The sequence below is a fragment of the Lactuca serriola genome, chromosome 5 (genome assembly GCF_051521515.1).
Source record: "Lactuca serriola cultivar US96UC23 chromosome 5, Lser_US96UC23_V15, whole genome shotgun sequence".
Classification (NCBI taxonomy): domain Eukaryota; kingdom Viridiplantae; phylum Streptophyta; class Magnoliopsida; order Asterales; family Asteraceae; genus Lactuca; species Lactuca serriola.
In genome coordinates, this window is record NC_136412.1 from 340,256,545 (window position 1) to 340,263,701 (window position 7,157).

The window sequence follows — 7,157 nt, forward strand, 5'->3', positions numbered from 1 at the left end:
AAGTTCCATATACAAAAGATTCACACACACAAAATGCTCTCTAGTTTCTCTCTCTAGAACACCTTCAAATGCACACACTTAAGCTCCTCTAGTGTTCATCAATCCGTTCCTCACACCCTAACACCTATATTTATACAAGGGGAACATGGGCTTGGTGGACATGGGCCGTAAATGGGTTTACGGCCATAAACCTGTTTACGGCCGTAAACTCAACCGTAAACCCCACCTGACCGTAAACTAGACTGAAAGCTCATAAAATATTACATAAAAATATAATTGCCCAGAAAAGCAAAGTATAAACCATACTTTGACCTAACAATCTCCCCCTTGGTTTATAGCTTTCTTTTCTTAATTGACCCAACAAGCTCCCCCTAAAAAGTAGTTGGCTTTTCTTGTCAATCTTCATCGAGAGCTTGGCTTCAACATTTATCTTCAATGAATGACTTCATTTTGAGCACTTGGGCAATTCTTCAAGATTTGGCATTGAACGCACATTGGGTGAGGATGCTTGATGTACTGATTCTTGAAAGATAGCTCTTTCAGCTTGAGAATCTTCAGATAGAACATCAGAGAGAACAAATCTTCTGGATCACTTCAGCAGGTACAACGATAGCAGCAGACTGATTGAGGAGGCTTCAATGCAATCCGTCACATAATCTTCAATTTATGCTTCACCTTGCTTCTAGGGTTGAAGGATTGAATGTTGAAAGAATAATCTTCATTTCTTGCTCCTTCGAATGAGAATTCTTCGATGCTCACGGACGAAGCCTTGGCTCAGAAATTTTCGACACAATCTCCATGAGTCTTAACTATACCTGAAATCACTTTTCAAGACAAAACAAAACTAAAAGAAAACTTAGCACATAAACAAAAATATTTTTGGATTTTTGATTTGATTTTTTTTAATTTTTAATTCTCCCCAAATATTTAAATTAGAAGAAAACTATGAACAAACTTAACAAAAATAGAATGATATCTAACTTTAAGAATGATTTGGGATCAAAGTTTTTAGACAACCTTTATCCGCTTGTCGGTACCTTCTATCTTCACGTCTTTGTCTGGTCGATCGCCAGTATTATGGTCCAATTAAACACGAAACATTTGTGACAAGATTTGGACAATTTACCAATGACATGATACATGTATATATCTAATTATAACTTTATTATCATGATTGGCCCTAATTCTTAAATGGATTTTTCTTATGACCATTTAACTGAGTACAACCAGGGATATTGTTGTCCACCTAAATCAAGCAGTGAGATCTACAGACAATCTGTATGTGTTCAATTTTAATTGTACTAGAACGTGTTTCCCGCTTCCTGATATGCCCCAGCCATCAAGGACTTCCAGAGTATTCCTTACATCAGGTGAGCAGACAATCATTAGGAGAGATGATAGATTCAGATTGTTATTACTTATAGGTTTAGAGGGATTGAGAAATAGAAGGTTGCATATGCTATGTACCAGGTCGGATTATTAGTCACGCAAAGGAGACAACATATGGCTAACAGATAAGAAGAATTTCATAGATATAATATGTAGAGAAATAGAGTTGCATATGTTACAGTCCAGGTCGGATCTCCCGATCACGCAGAAAAGGCAACATATGACTAACAGACAGAAAGAAAGAAAACAATTTTCTACAGACCTAATTTATCGGAATTTACCTGTCGCCCCATCCAACCGGAATTCAGGACAGAATCCGCACATCAAGGAAAAGTGAATCCACAGTTCTAGATACGGGTTATTTAATGTGACCGGTAGATTCTCATGTATATCTCCCTGCTCAACCTATTCGAGCGTCGTATTATTAGGCTAAATGGATCTATCTAGGTCAACATCTTTCAAGTCTCTAGATTCCTTAAGTTCATCTATGCCTAGATTCAGATTGCCTGTTATCACATGATTATATCACTTCCCAAAACATCTCCTGCAAGCACATTCCATTAACACCATTTTTATTTTCTGATTTTCTAATGTTTTTGGATTTTTTAAATTAAAATTTTCTAATTTTTGTTTTGTTTTTATTTCTCCCCCTAAATTTGTGCATAGAAGAGAAACAAACGTAAATGCACAAATTTAAACTATCCTAAAACAAAAATTAGTCTCTAAAGTGAATCAACTCAAGAAAAACTCAGGAATATAGAGAAGAAAACGCAAACCGTTATTCACTGATTGAATCTGCAATCAGAAGGTCTGAGAATAGCAAGCATAATCTCATAACAGATCCGAAAATTCTTCATATCATTAAGCACTAACCCCATTTGTGATCTCTTCCTTTCTTCCCTTCCCGCAAAAGGACACATCCTCTCAAACAAAGGTTTGAATGTTGTACAATTGAGAGATGTCCCCTATTATGTGCCTGGAGCAGCCACTACCAACAAACCGAAGTCTGATGATATGCCTTCATAGTTGCTCCAACACAGAGCGAAATTAATTGGTTTTTGGAACCCAATCCATTTTGAAACTGGGTCGACCTTTGTCATCAACGCACGATACTCTCTCCCATGACATATCCTGCTTATCACAAACAAAAGACGATGAAATATTAGAGTCATTAGAAGATTTGGGAGTTTTCACCTTTGGTACCCATCTATATTCGGGTTTAACCCATTTCTTGTTCGATCCGATGGGTGCCTCGGCACTTGATTGGGAACTTGAAGCCGTCTGCCTAGATGACTTTGACCTAACCGGTCTTGGCTTCATAGGAGCATCTCTTCAACTAGACTTCTGGGCCAGCATTCCCTTCTTGTTCTTGGGAGTTGGATGCTTGGCTTGGGAGTTGAATTCTTGGCCTTCATGGCATTCCAGTCGGCATTGTCTGAACGTGATCTTGAGGGGTTTCTTTTGAAGTATCTCCCTCTTGGCGCATTCTGCCGACCTTGAGCATAGTAAGGAATGTATGCACGATTAGTACAATTTTTGGCAATGTGTCCAGGTGTTCCACAGTGAAAACAAGTCTTTTTCTTCACTGTGAAATTATTTCTTCCTGCCCCTGGTGGCGTATCCTTGCCTTGTCTCTTATTGTTCCCAGATGCACTCTGTTGCGCTGGAATTGGAGGCCTGTATTTCTCAACGACAGTTTTGTTAGGAGTAACAGAATTTGAAGCAACAGATTCTGAGTTCAAGGAGTCATTGGTTTGTTCAGTAGTGCTCTCCTTGTTCTCATCTTCTGCTACTTTACCTGCACATGAAGTAGACACATTAGTATTTTTCACCTGAATACCTCCTGACACAAATCCAGCTAGTTTGCCATATTGAAGATGTGCCTCCCTGTCAATTTCTTCCTATGTTGTAGGGATGGATGTGTAGTTATGATTGAAAGGTGGAGGAACACTATCATACCCTAGACCCTTGTTTTGATTATTTTTAAATTTTAATTGGGTTTCAAATAAGGACTCGACTGTCTGACTTGACGCAGTATAATTTTTAAAACTAACATTTGTTTTTCCACACTTAATTTTCAAAGTGCCAAGTTCTTCAGTTACAGCAGCAAGTTGTCTCTTAATATAGTCATAATTTTCACACTTGTTGTTATACTCTTCTTGAAGCTTCCTAAAGTCTTTCGTTTTTGCTTCTAATTCAGCCTTTAGGGGTTTCTGTCCTTTCCTAAGTTGATATCCTTCATATCTCACGTCCTCAACTTCTCTTTTTAATAAATCAATTTGTTCCCGAAGAAATTTAATAGTAGTTTCACAAGCTGGAGTACATGTAACTTTAGTGACCGAAATGTTTTTAAAACTCATTGTTTTTCTACACTTCAAAGCATCAAGTTCTTCAATTACATCAGCAAGACTAAGATGAATGAGATCTTTTTTCTTCTTGATGATAGCCACGTTCATATCCCACGATTTTGGAAGTGAATTTAGTAGCTTTTTGTTTATCTCAAACTTAGACAAGAAGATCCCAGCTATATTCATCTCAGTAGTAAGTGTAGTAAATCGCTGCAACTGAGTTTCGAGGGTTTCTCTAGGGATATAATCAAAAATGTTGAAATTTTGTCTTAACAAATCATGACGACTCTCTTTCATGTTTTCAAGTCCCTTGTAGACCTAAAAATCAATTAAAAAGCACAACTAGAAACCAAAATCAAACTTAAAAGCCAAACCCTTTGATTATAAACCTCAAAAGTCAACCTTAAAAGTCAAATTTAAAAAGTTAAACTCAAAAGTCAAACTTAAAAGTCAAACCCTTTGATTATAAACCTCAAAAGTCAACCTTAAAAGTCAATTTTAAAAAGTTAAACTCAAAAGTCAAACCGAAAAGCTAAATTTGAAAATTTAAAAATTAAACGAAAAAGTCAAAGTTTAAAGTCAAAGGTCAAACTTGGAAGTCAAAGTCAAAATTTAAGGTCAAAAGTTAAAAAATAAAAGTCAAAAATTAAAATATAATTTTATTTATTAATTTGAATTTAATTTATTTATTATTTTTTTAATTATTATTATTATTATTATTATTATTATTATTATTATTATTATTATTATTATTATTATTATTATTATTATTTTCAATTTTGGATGAAAAAGGAATTTAAAATTAAAAGGAATTGAGTTTTGGGGTTAAAAGTGTCAAAAATGCGAAACTTGAAGCGAAAAAGATGGGTTATGTGTTAAAATTCGGAGGAATGACACAAGAAGCTTGCTAGTTGAGATGGTAAGGTGCTGTTTTTGGGAGAGGTCGCGAGTTTGATCCCTGGCACCTCCAATGCGCGTCTTATTTTTTATGTGAGGCAAGAAGCAGCTTGCGAGGACAAGGCTGCTGCTGCGAGGACCTGGTGCGAGGCCATAAACCACCGAGGCAGAAGCCGCAAACTCTGAGCCGTGAACCTCGGGCCGCAAACTCCGGGCCATGAACCTCGGGTCGTGAACTTCGAAACCCTAGCCGCCGATCGCAAACTCCGCCACGCCCTCGCAGGTTTCGACCAAAAACACCGATTTTTCGACTTTGAAGCTCCAAAACTCGATCAAAAACCTTTTTTTTATGAAAAACACGAAGAACAAACCCCCCTTATTTTTCAGAGATCTATTTAAAAACGCAAGAATATTTTGAAAATAGGATCAAATAATGCTGCAAATCTGACAAAATTGACTGATACAACCAAGCTCTGATACCAATTGTAAGTCCCTAATTTGCCCGTGTATCAATCAAATCCGTTTGATGGTGCGGAATCCCAATCAAACGGATGATGTCAGATCAAATGGAAGAGAAGAAGAAGAAGAAGAATATGAATCTCTGTATGAATTGATTAGAATTAAAGTTCCAGATACAAAAGATTCACACACACAAAATGCTCTCTAGTTTCTCTCTCTAGAACACCTTCAAATGCACATACTTAAGCTCCTCTAGTGTTCACCAATCCGCTCCTCACACCCTAACACCTATATTTATACAAGGGGAACATGGGCTTGGTGGACATGGGCCGTAAATGGGTTTACAGCCGTAAACTCAACCGTAAACCCCACCTAACCGTAAACTAGACTGAAAGCTCATAAAATATTACATAAAAATATAATTGCCCAGAAAAGAAAAGTATAAACCATACTTTGACCCAACAGGTAGCCCATGTCATTGGATGTAAGGCCATGTGGGGGAGCCCATGGCAGTCCTAGGTGAAGACCATGTGGGGTAGCCCATGACATTCTCATAGGTTTCATGTATGCATGGCTTATAAAATATGTGTGTAGCTTTTATAGCTAACAGGATATGTGATATGCGGATTGTGTGTGTGGTATGCTCTGCGAAACTCACTAAGCATTTCGCTTATAGGTTCTCGATTGTTTCAGGTACTTCAGAGCCTAAGGGCAAAGGCAAGGCGTGATGACGTGGCATGCACTCTACCTTTCTTTTTATGTGTTTGGGACTCTCTGATGTTTTCAAAAAGTACAACGAAATTGTAATAATTGTGAATTGGAAAACAAATGGTTTGGAAATCTATGGATTATGGGATTTGTTTGATTAATTAAAAATGAAAATTTTCATGGTAAAATTGGGTCGTTATAAGTTGGTATCAGAGTCTTGGTTTGAGGGATTCGGACACATTCTCGGGTGTGTCGGGACTCAAACTAAGGAAGTGGTAAAGTGTTTTCAAAAGTAACTTAAAAAGGATTTTAAGCCAAAAAGAGGAGAGGGCCACGCGCGTGATCAGCCGAGCCAAATACGTAGTTTCCCAAGTCGAATAGCCATGTTAAATGATAGCGAGCCTTGTCTATTATATGGAATTGCTAAGTGTATGTTTTAAAATTATATACGGTTAGGAGCTGATAGCCTCGGAATGATTGATTTAGCCTATTTGATCCTTTCTGTGTATAATTTGCATGCCTAAAAGCAACTTGTAGTGATTGGTTTGATTGTTATGAGTAGGACAACCATAGGGTGTCCGGATCTGATTCATGAGAGAGTTGTGAGTCATGGTTTGTGTGGGGATAGATTTGGAGGTACCAGGTAAAACAGTGGGGAAAGGTACGAGTAGGTGTGGAAGGTAGTATTGGGCCCGTACTACTGGAGCACAGGACCCGTACCCAAACCCATGTTCTATCTGGGAAATTCCAAAGGAAAACAGTATGGAAGTAACCTCGTTATGGGTATCCTAATCATTATGTTTTGTGAAATGATAGTCCAGCATGGTGGTTACGCGATTTGGAGCAGGGGGATCAGGATCGGGATCGAGATCGGGATCCAGGGCTGAGTCAGGCGGCCCTACTGATGGTATCGATGAGAGGCTGCGTGAGCTGATTGCGGTCGAGGTTACGAGGGGCATCCTTGACGATACCCCAGTCATCTTTGGGACGGTCAAGGAGGGCATGATGGAGATTATGGAGGAGAGACTTAGAGCATTCAGGGATGATATTTTTCCAGGCCAGGGTGGAGCTCGAACCCCCTCGTTTGGGGAGTTCAAGGCATGCAGAGCTCCGGAGTTTTCTGGGGTCAAGGATCCTATTGTGAGCAAACGTTGGGTGGCGGGCATTGAGAATGCCAGCGCACGAGTACTTGCCCGGAGGAGGCAAAGGTTGGATTTGCTTCCTGTATGCTGAGGGATAGGGCCCGAGATTGGTGGGGCGAGATTACTAGTCAGGTGGGAGCAGCCGGTGTGGCTGACATGTCATGGGCCGAATTTGTACGATGTTTTGATCAGGAGTTTGCACCACCTATTGAGG